This window comes from Danio rerio, chromosome 14 (assembly GCF_049306965.1).
Source record: "Danio rerio strain Tuebingen ecotype United States chromosome 14, GRCz12tu, whole genome shotgun sequence".
Classification (NCBI taxonomy): Eukaryota; Metazoa; Chordata; class Actinopteri; order Cypriniformes; family Danionidae; genus Danio; species Danio rerio.
In genome coordinates, this window is record NC_133189.1 from 17,292,644 (window position 1) to 17,309,789 (window position 17,146).

Consider the following 17,146-nt stretch of genomic DNA (forward strand, 5'->3'; position numbering starts at 1 on the left):
CTCACATTTTAAAAAAGTAAAAGCCAGAGCAAAGCAAACACTTCCAGTTTCTGTGGTATAAATACAGCACTGCAACATACAAAAGAGAAAGATCGACTCTGAATGTCTTACCTGATTTATAATGATTTGTTCAGCTGTAGTTTGAAACTCGCGCTGAGAAGATGCTGTTTTTTTCCCCTAAGGACTTATTATGCTGTCTTTGTTGCCAACTTGTGGTACAACAACAACCGTCTCTTTCTTTGGTCTGCTCAGACAGGCTGAAGGCGGCCGATGCACTGAATCTGATGCTCTGAAATTACACATATTTTAAAACTCTTAGTCAGTTACAGGAACTATCCTTATTAATAAACTGCATAGTTGCAATGTAAACTACAATCTCGACCAAAAAAGCCTCAAAAGTACATTATGTTGTCCAACAGCAGCAATATTTGTCAAACTGTAGTATGTTCCCTGCTTGTTGCTGTATGTGGGCGGAGTAATACACAAGGGTGAAGGGGGAAGAGGCAGTACAAGTGCTGTTATTTGCATAATATATATATATATATATATATATATATATATATATATATATATATATTTAGCAAGAAGGTCGCTGGTTCGATCCTCGGCTTAGTTGGCGATTCTGTGTGGAGTTTGCATGTTCTCTCTGCATTCGCGTGGGTTTCTTCCGGGTGCTCCAGTTTCCCCCACAGTCCAAAGACATGCCGTACAGGTGAATTGGGTAAGCTAATTCCGTTGTGGCGACCCCGGATTAATGAAGGGACTGTATATATATATATATATATATATATATATATATATATATATATATATATATATATATATATATACAGTTGAAGTCAGAATCATTAGCCCCCTTTTAACTTTTTTTGCTTTTTTAAATATTTCCCAAATGATGTTTAACAGAGCAAAGATATTTTCACAGTATGTCTTACAATCTTTTTTCTTCTGGAGAAAGTCTTATTTGTTTTATTTTGGCTAGAATAAAAGCAGTTATTTCTTTAAACACCATTTTAAGGACAAAATTATTAGCCCCTTTAAGCTATTTTTTTCGACAGTCTACAGAACAAACCACCATTATAAAATAACTAACCTAATTACCCTAACCTGCAGATATCCTAACCCAGTTAAGCCTTTAAAAGTCACTTTAAGCTGTAAAGAAGTGTCTGGAAAAATATCTAGTAAAATATTATTTACTGTCATCATAGCAAAGATAAAACAAATCAGTTTGTAGAAATGATTTTTTAAAACTATTATGTTTAGAAATATGTTAAAGAAAACTTCTCTCTGTTAAACAGAAATTGAGGGGGAAAAAATAAACAGGGGGTCTAATAATTTAAGGGGGCTAATAATTCTGACTTCAACTGTATTTATAGTATATATATGCATTTTGCTTATTCTACAGCTAGTGTCACAGCTAGCTTCATCTCTGAACTGAAGAAATGTCTTTTTCAGTCTTTTTTTCACAAATAAACAGATTTATATTTAATAATGTATAATAACTTTCAGTGCATTTGAAAATGTGATAATTGAAATAGAAAAAAATATTTTATTTTATTTTGAAATCTGTTTCTCGTTTCCTTATAGTATAATATACTAGATGATTACAAATACTATTATCATTGTTAATTAGTTTGTATAACTGAAATAGATGATTTACTGCATAAATATTCATTTTGTATTTTTACTGAAACACCACAATATTTCTGCTTCATAATGTGCTGAAGACCACTGCTTTACACGCACAAAGATGAACATTTACTCAAACACAAAGATAGATGCACACACAAACAGCACACAGCTATATTAGCAATACATAAATCATAATGTTTCAACAAAAGCTGAAGTTCATTTCCTCCACTGAGCTGTTATCTTGGTTTGGTGGCATATAAGACGCTTTGGCCGAGTAATTTATTACTTTTGCTGAATGGATAATGGCAGATTTAGTCTATTACCCAAAGCTTTGTTAAAGCCCTGAATGCATTTTAACCTGCACTTTACCAAATCACCCAACAACTGTAACACTTAAAAAGGAATACTTCACCCCGTATATGCTGTATTCAGGAATCACTTCTTAAACTTTGTCATTGAACATAATTTTCAATGAAAAATTACTGATAATTTTAAAAACACATGCGTCACTATTTGGAAAAAAACATTTAAAATAATATTGATTATATAAATAAAATACTTTTATTAAACAAAACTCAGGCTTGGAACAACATAATCGAATAGAGCATTACTATGCTATTTGTTACAGTATATATAAATGCTATAATTATACCAAATATACTGTTATTTAAACATTTGTTTGGTAATGTTTATTTAGATCAATATTTTATTCTCACTTAGGATGCATATATTTATATAAAGCAATATTATGAAATATTATTACAATCATTTTAAGTGTTTTCTAAGTGAATGTTAATTATTCTGCTAACGAAAATGATTGAATTTCCATTGTAATATTTATTATCATGTAATATTGAAAACAGTTGTTATGCTTAATATTTTTGGGATGGATTTTATAATGTTTTGATGAAAATCATTCATTCATTCATTTTTCTTTTGGCTTAGTTATTTATTTATTGGGGCTCGCTACAGTAGAATGAACCACCAACTAATCCATCATATGTTTTACGCAGTAAATATCCTTCCAGCTGCAACCCAATACTGGAAAACACCCATACACATTCATTCACACAATCTCATACACTACGACCAATTTTGTTTATTCAATTCACCTATAGTGTCACGTTTGTTTTTGGACTGTGAGGAAAACCGGAGCACCCATCCACGCAAACATAGGGAGAACATGCAAACTCCACACAGAAATGTCAACTGGTCCAGCTGGGACTTCTTGCTGTGAGGCGACAGTGCAAACCACTTAGCCACTGTGCCACCTTTAATGAAAATGAATAGCACAAATTGATTTATTGTTAATTCATGCCTCTGCTTACATTTTTGTAAAATGTGTTGCTCTGGGTATGTCTCTTAATAACCATCTTCAAGGTATAAGTCAAGGTTTTAAAGTCAAAAAGTTTTAAAGTCAAGGTTTTAAAACCGGCAAAAATATTTTGCTATACTGTTCCTATGGTACTGTATGTGTAAGATTTTTTATTTATGTTTTTTTAGGACAACAGTATCTCCTGAAAAAAAAAGACATCGAAAAATGCTTTTTTAAATGATAAAGGAATCTGTTTTTTTTTTTAAATAGTGAAGACAGCAGAATTCAATGATCAATTTGAATTATTTAGCCTGACATGTTTACTGCTCCAAAATATTTGAAATGTTTCTCAAAATAAATTATATTGTGTTCCAAAAGGGAAAACTTTTTTTTTTTTTTTTACCAGACATATTAAAAGAACATATTTTAGAGCAGTAAACACAATACTGTAAACCATGATATTTTTATCCAAGGTTATCATACCGTCCAAATCTTATACCAGTCCATGCCTACTGTGATCACAGTGGAAAGTGAGCTACCGAGCAAACCATAAAAGTTCATTTGGAGATAGACATGTGAGGCAAACATATTAGATTACAAATCACAGACACTGTAAGGTTGTGTTGAAGAATGTATAGGGATGCAACGATTATAAATTTTGGTTGTACGATCTGTAAGTCAGAGAAATTATTACGGTTTCACGATTATCACCATTATTATGCATTCATTATATTCAAAACACCACTAGTTTAGAAAATCACATGAAAACTCTTTATATTCAAAGTGTTATTTATTGCTGCTCAGTAACCAAATAATACAGCACAAAATAATATTAAAACCAAATAAAAGTCCATTTCTTTCTTTGTGCTTAAAAATAAGTGAAATTTTTGACATTTAAACATAACTAATTTTACACTGTAAATAAATAACAGAACAATGAATAAATAGATAAAAATAAGAATAAATAAATAAATAAATAAATAAATAAATAAATAAATAAAAGTAGTGTTTGTCTAATGCAGGGCTTGAAAATAACTTTTTTACTTGGTAACACCAGTGCTCCCAACTTCAAACATTGAGGAGCACCATTGAAAATGAATGAACACCACTGTAAATTGTATATTAAAAGATTTATTGTATTTGAAAACCTTATCAATTAGGACAAACAAAAACCCGAAACAACTAACTAATTTTGTTATGATTTAAAATTTGTGCAATAATTCTAAAATGAATGTCTAATATTAATAAAATATTAATAATGATAATAATGCTAACAATAAATAAGATTTCTCATTATTATGCTGCATTGAATGTTCTTGAATGTGAGCTATCTGCTATAAAAAGTCCTACTGTTACGTTATGACAAATAAATCAATGGTTTGCATCAAACATTAATGAAGCATTGCAATAAGAAATATACATTTTGCATTTTTGTTTTATACGCATGTCAATTTAATAAGCAGAAAGATTGGACAAAAAAGCCTCACTTCTACCACACTATAAATGTTTTGGGTTTTTTTTTTTTTTTTTTTTTTGGGGTCATTTTAAATGCTTAGTCTTGTTATTTTGCCGATTTACATTTTTCTGTGTTTGTGGAAAAGCAGGATCAGACCATCTGCGCAATACCGTTCTTTGTCATGAGCCGCAGTTTCAGTTTAAACTTAGTAAACATGAGCTTCTTTGGCGAAGATGTACATAGTGTTAGATTTTACATTTAGTGTCCATTTGCGCTGAACCTGCAGTGAATGCAACGCATCAAGATTTGGGCCATTAAACAGCTGATCCACTCCAACTCTTTCAGCACTCTCTCTGAAGTCACTTGATTGATCTTGGCTCATTCACAGCATGAACGCTCTCATTGACGCCATTATTTGTAACTTTAAGTGGGTTTGCAAATCTTGTTTACTTTCCATTGTTTCTTCCTCAAACTTCAGCTGTTTGCTGTTCCCGTGGTCACAAAAGCCCCCTGTGATCTCAATTAGGTGTGCCTTAAAAGCGTGAGCGTGTTGCATTGTGCATGCCACTCCATTGGAACTTGCATGAGCTTACATTTGTTAACAGCGTCAGTCATAGTTAATCCAATGTGCGTGGTTATTAGTCTCGGTGTACTAACTAGCGCACAGTTGACATAACTTTGTTTAGTTGCTGCAGTTTTGTCCTGTGCAGGAGCACGTTGTTGAGAAACCTTTAAGATTAATTAACCGTGACAAATTAAAGCGCGGTTAACAGTGAAACCGGTTAATTGTTGCATCCCTAATTTGAAGTTGTGCAAATACCTGGACAAACTGATCCTTTATTCTGCTATAATATGTCCCTGTAAATATCATTAATAAGAACCAAGAATTATGGGTACATAATGGTTGAATTGTGTGTGTAAAATGAATGCTACAGAGCGATACTGGTGCTGGTACCCGGGTGACTTGTTAGCTTGGTAGGTCACCATGAATGGTGCCAGAGTTGGGAAACAGAGTGGAGCGGAGTTTGAGTCGGGCGAAGGACAGAAACCAGGTAAAACAATACCCAAAACAAAGCGCAGTGGTAAAAGCATGAGGCTGCTATGGCTTTACACTTCCTGTTAGCTTTTGAAAACAGTATCAGTTGAGTCAGTCAATATCAAGCTGATTTATTATGCATGACAACAAGCCAACCGACCTCTCTCATGGACGACTGCCAGAAGGACGTTGAGAGATGGCCAGAAACGTACACAGTGGCCTCTGGTGGATTTACGAATAATGGCATGTATGAGAAAAATGTACCCCCATTATTGTTTTTGAGACTATCACAACTGTACTTGCTGGTCTCTATTTTTTGGTTCTCATAAATGTAGCCCTGGGCACATATTTCCAATGAGCCTGGGTTGACAAAAGCTGTTCCATACTATCATATGTTTTAGGGGTTTTACATTAATATAGGCATGAAGCCTGTATTTGGATTGATTGATCATTCATTCATTCATTCATTCATTCATTCATTCATTCATTCATTCATTCATTCATTCATTCAGTTGATAGTTTAAATCACTGTCTATACACAAGACCAAAAGTAGTGGTTATTCTTCCATAATAGTGGTTGTTCTTGTCCCTGCAAACATGATATTTTATGTTCTTTCATGCAAGTGCTTCCGTCTTTAAAGGTTCATGACCTTCAGCTGCACTTTGACATTGAGCATCATGTTGTTTCTGTGCTGATGTGTGTGTCTCTGAGGGTCTAGCAGCATGGTTTGTTCAGCCCAAGAGACAGAGGTCATTTTAGGCCATCAACAGGACACAGGGTCCTCCTCTGAGCACTGACCACATCACTCCTGAGAAACTATCAGATTTCTTTCGTGTTGCACTTTCCAGTTCAGAAGCCGAACTAAAAGAAAGCAGCCAAGCATGCTCTTTTACAGCCATATCCAAGTAAATTTGCTGCGAGATTAAAGTTTCGAGTCTCTGAAAAAAAGAAAAGCTATTACACGGCTCTTCTTTTGTTGGTAATATCAATGCGACATGCTCGCTGTAGGCCTTTAAGTTCTCGCCGTGGTGAAGAAATCCTTTTAAATGCAGATATGTAATTAATTCTTCATGTTTAGGGAATTAAACATATCTTAGAATGCAGAGGCCGGTGTGTAAGCATGGTAATTTTATTATGTGGCAGATAAAAGAATGGCGTTGACCCCCACCTCCCCAAGACGCTGTATGCTAGCACCATCACAAAACACTCCCGCGCCACTACAAATTCATTTCAGACAGCGAAAATGCAAAGTCCATCCTATGATAATAGAGAACAATCGCAATCAGGGTGCTGATTCTCCAGGGTACAGTCTGCAGTCAGCATAATGCACCCAGGCGGGCTCAGTGAACATAAAGCGCTTTACAGAAACAAAGAGAAGGAGCAAGAGTGCATGCCAACACTTATACATCACAGACATATTATTAACCTTCACACAGCAAGGTGCTCTGAGGGAAACGCTCGACGGAGTGAGCGCTACCGGCATGTTGAGAACGCACACTTTGTCATTCTATATTCCTGCTGAGCTAAATTGAACATCAAGGAAGAATGCAGTTGTGATAATTGTAGCATATCTTATGCAGGTATATAATTCACGCTTGGTGCCTTTTTTTAATTAAGAAAAACCAAAACGTTTTTTTTCTCCCACTTGCTAGCTCTGGCTAATGTGTTGTAATTGACTCCGCAATTTTCTAATTGTGATTGCCATTTTAATTTTACTCTTGACTGTGCAACTAACAGTGTATAATAATTAAAATGGATTGCATATGCTGTACCTGTATGATTCAGCCAGGCTTGAACTTGAACCATAAGTTAACTATTAAGAAACTAAAAGCCTATGATCCTATGTGAGGTGAGCTGGAAGTGGGGAGTTAAAAATAAGACTTTAGTTATAATGTACATATGTAGTAAAGTGGAATATTTTTATCACCGCATCTGATTCATCTTTCAATTACAAGCGATTTTTATATGTACAAATATTGCATGTAGCCTCTCCAAGTATATTGATTTATGCAAATGCTTTTTGTCTCCTATCTAATCATAGTCTAATCAAAGTCTAATCATAGACTTTTTTAAATAAAACAATTAAGGCTAAATTTGGCATATTAATGAAAATCTATAGATGTCAAACAATAGTTCAAAAATATATCAAATAGACAGATATATAGACAGACATCACATGTGTAGAAATGTAATGTAACGTGTATTTATATAGCACATTTATTGTGTACGCTCATACACCCAAAGCGCTTCACAATCATGATGGGGGGTCTTTCTATTAGCCCGTTTCCACTGAGTGGTACCACTCTGTTCTACCCCTTTTTTGTCACCCTTTGCAAAGAGTACCAAAAAGCCCAAAGAGAACCATAAGATGAAGCTAGACATGCAGCTGAATGCTATTGGTTTACAGAGATATGTCACTCGCAGAAGCAGGACAATGAAAACAAAGGAAGCGGCATTTTAAAAAAAACAGCCGAGACATTACACCGTAATAATAATATATATATACAAAAGGAGAAGCCGAAAAAAACAGCAGCAAATGATGCTTCTGCAACCTAAAACATGAACAAACTGCCATGTTTAACTATTACGATCTCCTTTTGGACTCTGTATGACGAGAAAATGTAAGTATTTTACATTTTGTCAGTTTTAGTCGTACGAAAATGTTCGATTTTTAAAAAGGAGGCGTGGCACCCAACCCCACCCTAAACCCCAACCATCATTGGGTGGTCAAATCTTACTAAATTGAATGTATTAGATTGTACAATATCATACAAATTAACCACTAAATCAAAAAGTTACGAATTGCCATGAGATTGCGTTGGAATGACGGAATGACTTTCTAACAAGAGGCTGCTAAAGATAAAGAGACATATATGAGGTTTGCACTGACTGTGGGCTATATGTCGTGTTGTTTTTGAACCTCAAATAAGGACTAAATATATGCTGTGTGTTGTTTTTCTGTAATTGATAACATCGGAGACTGTAAGGGTCTGTATGTGTTCATTTGTTGCATTTATATTATTTATTTATTTAATGTAATTGCAGACATTATAGTATGCTATTTTACACTATAATTCCAGTACTTTTTTTTTTCTAATTCCTTTTTATTATATTTTAAGTAACATGTACATACGCATTTCCATGTGTCAAATCCAACACAAACCAACAAACAAACAAATGAACAAACAAACCAAAAACAAAACAAAAAGCTTCTCAGTATTTTACATCAAAATACAATATCACCTCTATCTTCTAGTAAAACATTTCCAAATCCACCACCTTTTAAAAACAGCGTAAAAGGTCCCCAAACTCTATCAAAAATTATATATCTATTTCTTATCATATAAGTTATTTTTTCCATTTTCATGTTTGTCACCATCTCTTTCAGCCAACAACCTATAGTTGGTGCACATATACTTTTTACAATTTAAAGAAATAAGCTGTTTCGCTTGTAGAATACATATATTCAAAAACATTTGCTCCATCTTCTTTAACTTGATCTCCTTGGGATATAAATGAAATAAAAAAATTAAAGGAGACATTGGTATAGAAACCTCAAGAATATTTTCTATAATTTCTTTCATACATTTCCAAAAGTTCTGTATTCCTTTACATTCCCATATACAGTGATACAACGTTCCTTTTTGGTCCCTACACCTCAAGCAAGTATCTGGAATATTTTCATTATATTTATGCAATAAAACTGGAGTTATATAAATCCTCATCAAACATTTATATTGTAACAGTTTTAGACGAGTGTTCATTGCAAGTGATTGAGCTTCCTTGCACATCTTCATCCAGTCCTCTGTAGAAATATCCTCCTCAAGATCTAATCTCCAAGCTTCCAATCTACAATTTGAAGATTTCTTTGATGCTGACACCAGCATCTTGTATAATGCAGAAATTGAACCTTCACTAACACACTATAATTGATTTGCAGTTATAATCAAATCCTGTTTATAGAAAGGTTACTAATGAACATTTATACACAAGTGTTTGTGTATAAAGCATCTGTTTTGTGAGAAGTGCTTCTCATATGATATGTGATAAAGTTGACCCATATCGACCTGTACCATACTGTACCAGTCAGTGGAAACGGGCCATATACCACCACCAGGTTGCAGCATCCTCTTGGATGATGCGACGGCAGCCACAGGACAACATCGCCAGTGCTATCACCACACAACAGCTATAGGTGAAGTGGAGAGACAGTCATAAAGCCAATTCGATGGATGCGGATGATTGGGAGGCCATGATCATGATCATGAAGGGGCGAAAGAGGGAATTTGACCAGGACACTGAGGTTATACCCCAACTCTTTTACGAGAAGTGCCATGGGACTTTTTTAGGACCCCGGTTGTGAGTAGTGAGTAACCGGTCTTGGGCTGCAGGGTGATATGTCTGTGGCATGTTGTCATTTGATTCTTGTCTATTGATTACTAGTATATTTTTGGATTATTATTAGACATTTAGAAACTTTCACTGTTAGCCCTATGTTTATGTTTGGACGTCTATTAGACTTCTTTTAAACAACAAAAAAGCTTTCTGGCATATCTGCAGTTTACCCTATGTGCCTTAAAACCCAGAACTATCCCCACATGTGCAGAGATTTTTGTTTTCAAAACAAAAATATTTTATTTTGAAAAACGACATAGTCTGAACTACTATTAAATATCAAGCTTTGCAGGGTTTAAACAATCCCATTGCCTTTGAAATCCACCATATATCTTTTTTCTTGTTGTTGTTGTGTTTTCCTCAATGGCGAATACCTGTTTTCCTCAGATCCCCTCGGGATGTGTGCCTCAGTAATGAAAAAGGTTCCTGCTCAGATTTTTAAGTGTATGGTCCAAGTGGGCCAGACACTTTCTAATTTAGAGGAAATTTGGTAAACTGGCCAGATTCGTTTTTTCCCCTGCTCAGCCTGAAGCATCTTGTTGCGGTTTGTGTTTTCCACCCTCGAGTGCAGACAAATGTGGGTCGTTTCCAACCCAACTGTAGAAATTAGCTGATAGACATCAAGGCAGATAACTGAGACCTGCAGCATTAGGACGGGAAAGGACATTAATCTTTCCAAAATTAAAACCCGCGCTGCTGCATTTAGGATTGAGGCCACCACCATACGCCAGCCGCCCGACCGCCAGTTTTGATAAAACTGTTTAAGGAGAGGGGAGATTTAGATAAATTGCCCGCAGTGCTACTATAAGTGCAGTGGAACAGAGGAGGGGTAGGGAGGGTCTCTGTTAACCAGAACACGTGGATATGAGCTGGCTGTTTACAGGGACCCTGCTGAGGCCGTCAAGACCACCAAACTGATAACCTGCTGTTATTGATGTCAGCGAGCCAAAAGTCAGCGCTATCTGCATGTGTTGCATACAATGCTGTGCTTGTGAATGATGGGGTAGGTGCATTCTTACGCTTTAGAGGTGCACGCTGGATTCTTGGCTTTCTTGTCCGAGGTCGACACTAGTGTGGAAGTTCCGCCAAAGCCTGTGTATTGCTCCAATTGCTTGGAGATTTGGAGAGCACAGGCTAAGGGTATTCTTGGCTTTGAATGATCCCAGAGTTCCAGCGGTGAGATCATGGGTGGCCGGCCTGCTTCACGCTCCAGCAAACGCATGAAGAGTGTATATGTCAATCTAGCCAAGCGATGGTTTGTTCAGGATTAGAGATCTCTCGTGCAGCTATACCTGCCGCTGATGTGCTGAGAATAGATCAACGTATGGTGCAGTTTTTGTATTAAAATAAAGGTAACACTTTTCAATTTGAGACACATACAGTAGATAATGCATTAACTGACACAAACAAACAATGAATGGCTCTTGTACAGCATTTATAATTTATAATTCACCATTTACTATTGCATTATTAAAATCCACCACTGTGCTTGGTACCATTAGTTAACACACCATGAGTTAACATCAACTACAGTAGCAGTGAACAACAGTGTTTTCATTAGGTAATGTTAACAAAGACGATTAAATACTTGCATAAATGTACTGTTCATTAAATTAAATCTTCAGTATGCACAAATAATCAACGTTCTACACCATTCCCACTTTTTCGGGGTACGCGACAGGGGTGCCCACTTTCCCTATTACTATTTGCGCTCGCAATTGAACCATTATCAGCTGCTTTTAAAAAAAAAAAAAGTTTTCAAGAGAATTGCGAGATGGGGAGTGAAGCACAGAGTTTCTCTGTATGCTGATGACTTGCTTTTATACATAAGAGATCCATTAGTAAGTATTCCAAATATCCTAACCCAATTAAACTTGTTTAGTAAACTATCTGGGTAAAAATTAAATATCACCAAAAGTGAATATTTCCCTATCAATGAGTTGGCTGTAAATATACCATCGTCTCTTATACCTTTTAAAATGTCTAATACATAGATTAAATACCTTGGTATTGCAATCACCAAGTCAACACAAACAATGCGAGAACAAAATCTTGATTCATTAACAGCAAAAGTTAAATTAGATTTACAAAGATGGAGTCACTTACCACTGTCTTTAGCAGTCAGAATACAAATTATCAAAATGAATGTGTTACCAAGGTATTTATATGTATTTCAGTGCCTGCCCATATTCCTTCCTAACTCTTTTTTAAGATCTATCAATGAAATTATTTCATCATTTATCTGGGCTGGTAAAAGACCACGAACAAACAGAATGTCGTTATGCAGAAGCAGACAGGCAGGTGGACTAGGTCAACCCAACTTTATAAGTTACTATTGGTCAGCTAATGTTGATAAAATAATATCTTGGTTCAACTCTCCCCAAACTGGTTGGAGTCAAATGGAGTCAGCCTCTTGTTCCTCTTTATTGAGAGCTTTGGCCTGTTATACCTTACTCTTTTCCACAGGAAGCTCTACCACCAACCCTGTGGTCATTGGAACTTTAAAAATTTAGGCGCAAGTAACTCCTGATCGCAACAATCATTTGTTTATACCAGCTAAAAGTGACTCAAATTTTATCAGCTTAGAGAATAAGGAAACACGAGAGTCAGGAGACTTGTATATTGAAGATTTATTTGCAAGCTTCAACCAGCTGGTTTCTAGATTTAGTTTAAACAGATCAGACTTTTTTCGATACTTTCAACTACGCGACTTCGCAAGATCACACACAACTTCATTCCCACATATCCCAACACCTAGCGGGATAGACTTGATCATTAAAGCCAAAACCTTGACAAGAGGCCATATTTCATATTTATATAATTTACTCTCTCCAACTAACGAATCTATCCTGAATAAGATTAAGTTGGATTGGGAATCAGAAATTCAATTAAATCTCTCAAAAGATTTCTGGGAGGAGGCCTTAAATGCTGTAAAATTCATCTTCTAGTTTCGCCAGATTATCACTTATACAATTTAAGGTCCTCCACAGACTAGCACAGAGAAACTCTCAAAGCTCTATCCAGACAAATTAGATAATAAATGTAATAGGTGTTCACAGACCACATGCAACCTCACTCACATGTTCTGATCGTGCCCCAAATTGTCTGAATTCTGGCGGTTATTTTTCAAGGCAATCTCAGATATCTTGGACATTAATCTAAACCCAAACCCTCACATCGCTATTTTTGGAAAACCCCCAGATGATTTTTGTTACAAACATTCAAAATAATATCATCACCTTTTCCTACCCTGTTGCTCGCAAAATAATTCTTTTAATGTGGAAATTGCACCAACCACCCTCAATCAAAGTTTGGTTACATGAAATCATAAGTCTTTTGAAATTGGAGAAGATTAAGTTCGTCTCACAAGTTTTATACTCATTGGAGGCCACTACTAAATTATTTTGATGATTTAACACCTCTGGAAGTGATTATTTAAGAAATCATTTTATGGTCGGAATTATTATTATTATTATTTGTTTTTAGACTAGCATTTTTTCTCCGGAGCTGTCATGTCCTAAACTAGACGCATTGGTCCAACCTCAGCACAACTAAAACCATAATAACCAAGAAGTGGGGAGCACATTATTGTTGATATAACTAGCTAATGTATTTATTTTATTTTATTTATTTATTTATTTGAAATTATTTATATATTTATCTCAAATTGTACTATTATATATATATATTTTTTGTTTTATTGTTAATATCTTATTTTTATCTTATTACTCCGTCTTCTGTTATGTTTTACAAGAAAAGTGGCGATGTGTATGTATGGGTGGGATGGGTGGGGGGTTTTGGGGTTAAATGTTTACAAAAGTGTTCAAAAAGGAAAAAAGGAGAAATTGTACATTTGTTTACAACAAATGCTATTCACTTGTGTTTAATAAATAAAGTTTATATAAAAAAAATGTACTGTTCGTTGTTTGTAGACTTTAGCAAATACATTAACTACATGATGGCCCATGTAGTAAAGTGTTATTAACATACTGAAAATGTACATGATGTTTCATTCCTGTGCTCCCTTATATGTTTTTCCATTCAATATGATGCGTAAAAGCCATATAAAAATGGAGATGTGAGCTTTTAGAGTGAATAAAGGCTAAGATATACTGATTATGTCTCTTCAGAAGACTTAATATATGGTACTAGTTAATTTTGTATTATTATTTTAATAATATCTAGCTACACTGTAGTATTTAACCTTACATTGAAAGGCATGTAATCGGTTACTTCATAAAACTAAAGTCATAATGTAAGTAATGTAAAGTACATATGTAGTTAAATATGCTAGCTTTGTAACCAATGACACTGTTGAAACATTTTCTCCTATATTTTAAATACATATTTAATGCATACTATTGTGCAGTGTGCCATTAAAAAGTCTTAATTAGGCCATACGTTTGTGAGGAAATTCATTGATAAATATATCAACTCTTTTTGGCAACATCAAATTCTGGACAACATTGAATTTCATAAAATGGACAACAGCTAAAACATTCCACAAATTATTTTCTTTTATGTTTCACAGAGAAACAGAACCATTTAAATTGGATTGACATAATGGGAAATGTAAAATATAGCCAGCTCTTATTTATTTGTTGAACATAGCACCAAGAGGTTCTTGATCAACCATTTTCAGCAGTAAGATCACACTGGCTGACCAAATCTAGCATGTAGAACTTCCCCCATGCAGAATCTGCTGACATTTTTTGCTTTTTCTGTGAAGAATTTTGTAAAAACAAATCTGCAAATTTATGCAAAATAATTTCAGGAGTATCATAACTAAAAACTTAATATATGAAATGAACAAATAATATATTTTTAACATTTTTTATGTTTACAATGCAAATCCGATTAGATCCACTTATTGGTAAACAAAGCACATCTCTCATATAATATCTCTATTAAAAGACAGAACATATTACTTTACAAACTGTATTGTAAATAAATTGCATGAACATTTTTATAGTATTATTATTATATTCCAATAGTATAAGTAAAATAAATTTAAAAACTGTATAAATTTATTTTTTCAAACATTTACACACGTAAATACATAGACTCAATGATGGGATAAAGTTGGTGTGAATCTGCTGAATTCTGCTTGATTTCTTGTAGGCCCCTACTCATGAGCCAAACCTCACCATACCAGCCTACCTGGACCATTCTGTTCACAAGGTGCTTTTCCTGCAGGATTGACTCAGAAAGCTTTGGACAGTTTTGATGAGAGGCAGTTTTATAGGCCTAACATAACACAATTATGGCAAAAATAAGCTTTATGCTAATAAAATACAAACTCCCTACTGTGTATGATAACCTGTTTAACCTATGGCAACGCAGCTTGTTCATTGGCAGAACTAATACTAGAGTAAAATAATAAATGCCATTTTGTGTGCATGTCATCATCATCAAGCACCTTTATGATGATCACATATCTGTCTAAAAGATAAAAAGGAGGAATTTTCCACTTGAGGGATCGCACTATTGGTGTCATTGTTTTAAAATGTCTAACTATGTAACCATTCTTGCTTAGAGGCAAAAAATACATGGACGCTCCATCTCTCTGCTTCCATGTAATCACAATCTCCCCAACAGACTGCCATGAAATTGACATTTAAGAATAACGGACAAGGGGAAAATAATACAATTTTGCAAGGTACATTCAGGTGTACAGGCAGTAATATGGCCGCTGTGTGTGTGTATGTGTGGGGTATATTAGGATGCCGATGGCAAAAAAGCGTCAGATTACCAGCCTCATTGCGGTGAGATAGAGCCACCAACCTGGCTGAATGTCTTATCTGCGACGACCAGCACTGGTCTGGGACCTGTCTGCCAGCCCACCACACCTGTCCCACAGCCCACCATTGACCAGCTCCCTTTTCCCCCTATAAACAAGCAATTACTGACCCAAACAACTGTCAGGGACTATGATCAAATAATTTAGCCAGAGTGAGAGGACTTTAATACAGGTCAATTTCACTCTGTTAGGCATGGTGGCTGAGGAGAAGCGAGGGACAGCGTTTCCAGCCTGTCAGGGGAATGCTATTGCTGCTGCCGAATTTAAAGGTTACGTGCTGCCGTCCTGAAATATGCTATTCCACGCCATCCATCACAACCAAAAGCCACAGCACCAGTCTTACATTACTGCTTTTATGGGTATTAAACTGATAACTGAATAAGATGGAGAGGGGTGAAAATATATATGAAAATTAGGGATAGCTAAAAGTAGTAAATGTATGTTAACTGTTACTTTTTTGTGGAATAATTTGCTCAGTATTAGTTTTGTAATGTGCAATTGTAATAAATCTAGAAAACAAATTGCAAAGTTTTTTTACAAGCATTTATTTTAACCCCAAAACAAAATGCAGTGAATAATTTGGAAGTATTTTACACCTGTGAAAGCCAATACAGCTACTTTGTATTAAATCAGTAAATTGGATTTTATTTAAATATAGAGTGCAAGAGAAAAGTTACATTTGTTTAATTTATTTTATTTATTTAATTATGTATTGTAAGCTGAAATCATAATTTTGAATTTTGTATTGAGTATAAAATGTTTCTCTTCATGCACTCCAGTATCATGCACATCGGGATAATTCATTATTGTCACTGTTTTACGTCATTCATGCCCAAATGATTTTGAATGTTCTAAATCACTTAAAGACACCTATTATGTTTTATTTTTTTAATTACCTTCCATGCAGTGTGTAACACTGCTCTAAGTGAAGTGAAATGTCCAACTAAGGCTTAAATCTGAAAGTGCTCCGTGTTTAAGACTATTGATTCATCTATAAAAGAGTCGATTCAAGGTGGTTTAAATAAATCATGGGGGTAACGAATCTTTAGCCATGTCAGCGTGACGTTGATATGGAACTTAAGCCCCGCCCAGTTGTTGTGTGCGCAGACCTGGGAAAATTTAAACCCCCGGCCCCGCCCACAAACACTGTAGATAGAAAAAGAAGAAGACAAACACTGCAGCAGATACTGGTTGAATCATGTCGCCAAGACACTGTGCTCTGAAGTGTGAAAGAAAGTTAGTGTTATTTTCCCTACTTAAAGATGAGGCTGTGAAGAGTCAGTTAAAGTTTATTTTTGCAAAAATACCTCAGCATTATAGCCCCAGCCTTGTGCTGTGTTCTCGTAATTTTTGGACAAGTGCTTCAGCAATCTACACGCTTACAACAGGGGATTCGTCTGCCGTTTGTTAAAGGAAGGATCAGAAAAGACTATTGATGTATGGGACTTTGTCAGAGCTTGACAGGAAATTTAAAGTTCACAGTTCATGATTCAGTTCCTTCCTCCATTTCA

At 35.2% G+C, this 17,146-nt stretch overlaps 1 protein-coding gene and 1 long non-coding RNA gene across 2 annotated transcripts in view; both read right to left on the minus strand.

Annotated features, from left to right (window-relative positions):
* The window catches only part of LOC141377481 (uncharacterized), a 52,491-nt gene extending 41,350 nt beyond the window's left edge, over nt 1-11,141 (minus strand). The window contains exon 1 of the mRNA XM_073921720.1: nt 10,855-11,141. The gene's annotated coding sequence lies outside the window, so the exon portion shown is untranslated. The remainder of the gene's footprint in view (nt 1-10,854) is intronic.
* Nucleotides 1-17,146, minus strand: part of LOC101882685 (uncharacterized) — a 396,146-nt gene that overhangs the window by 191,440 nt on the left and 187,560 nt on the right. The gene's annotated exons all lie outside the window — the stretch shown is intronic.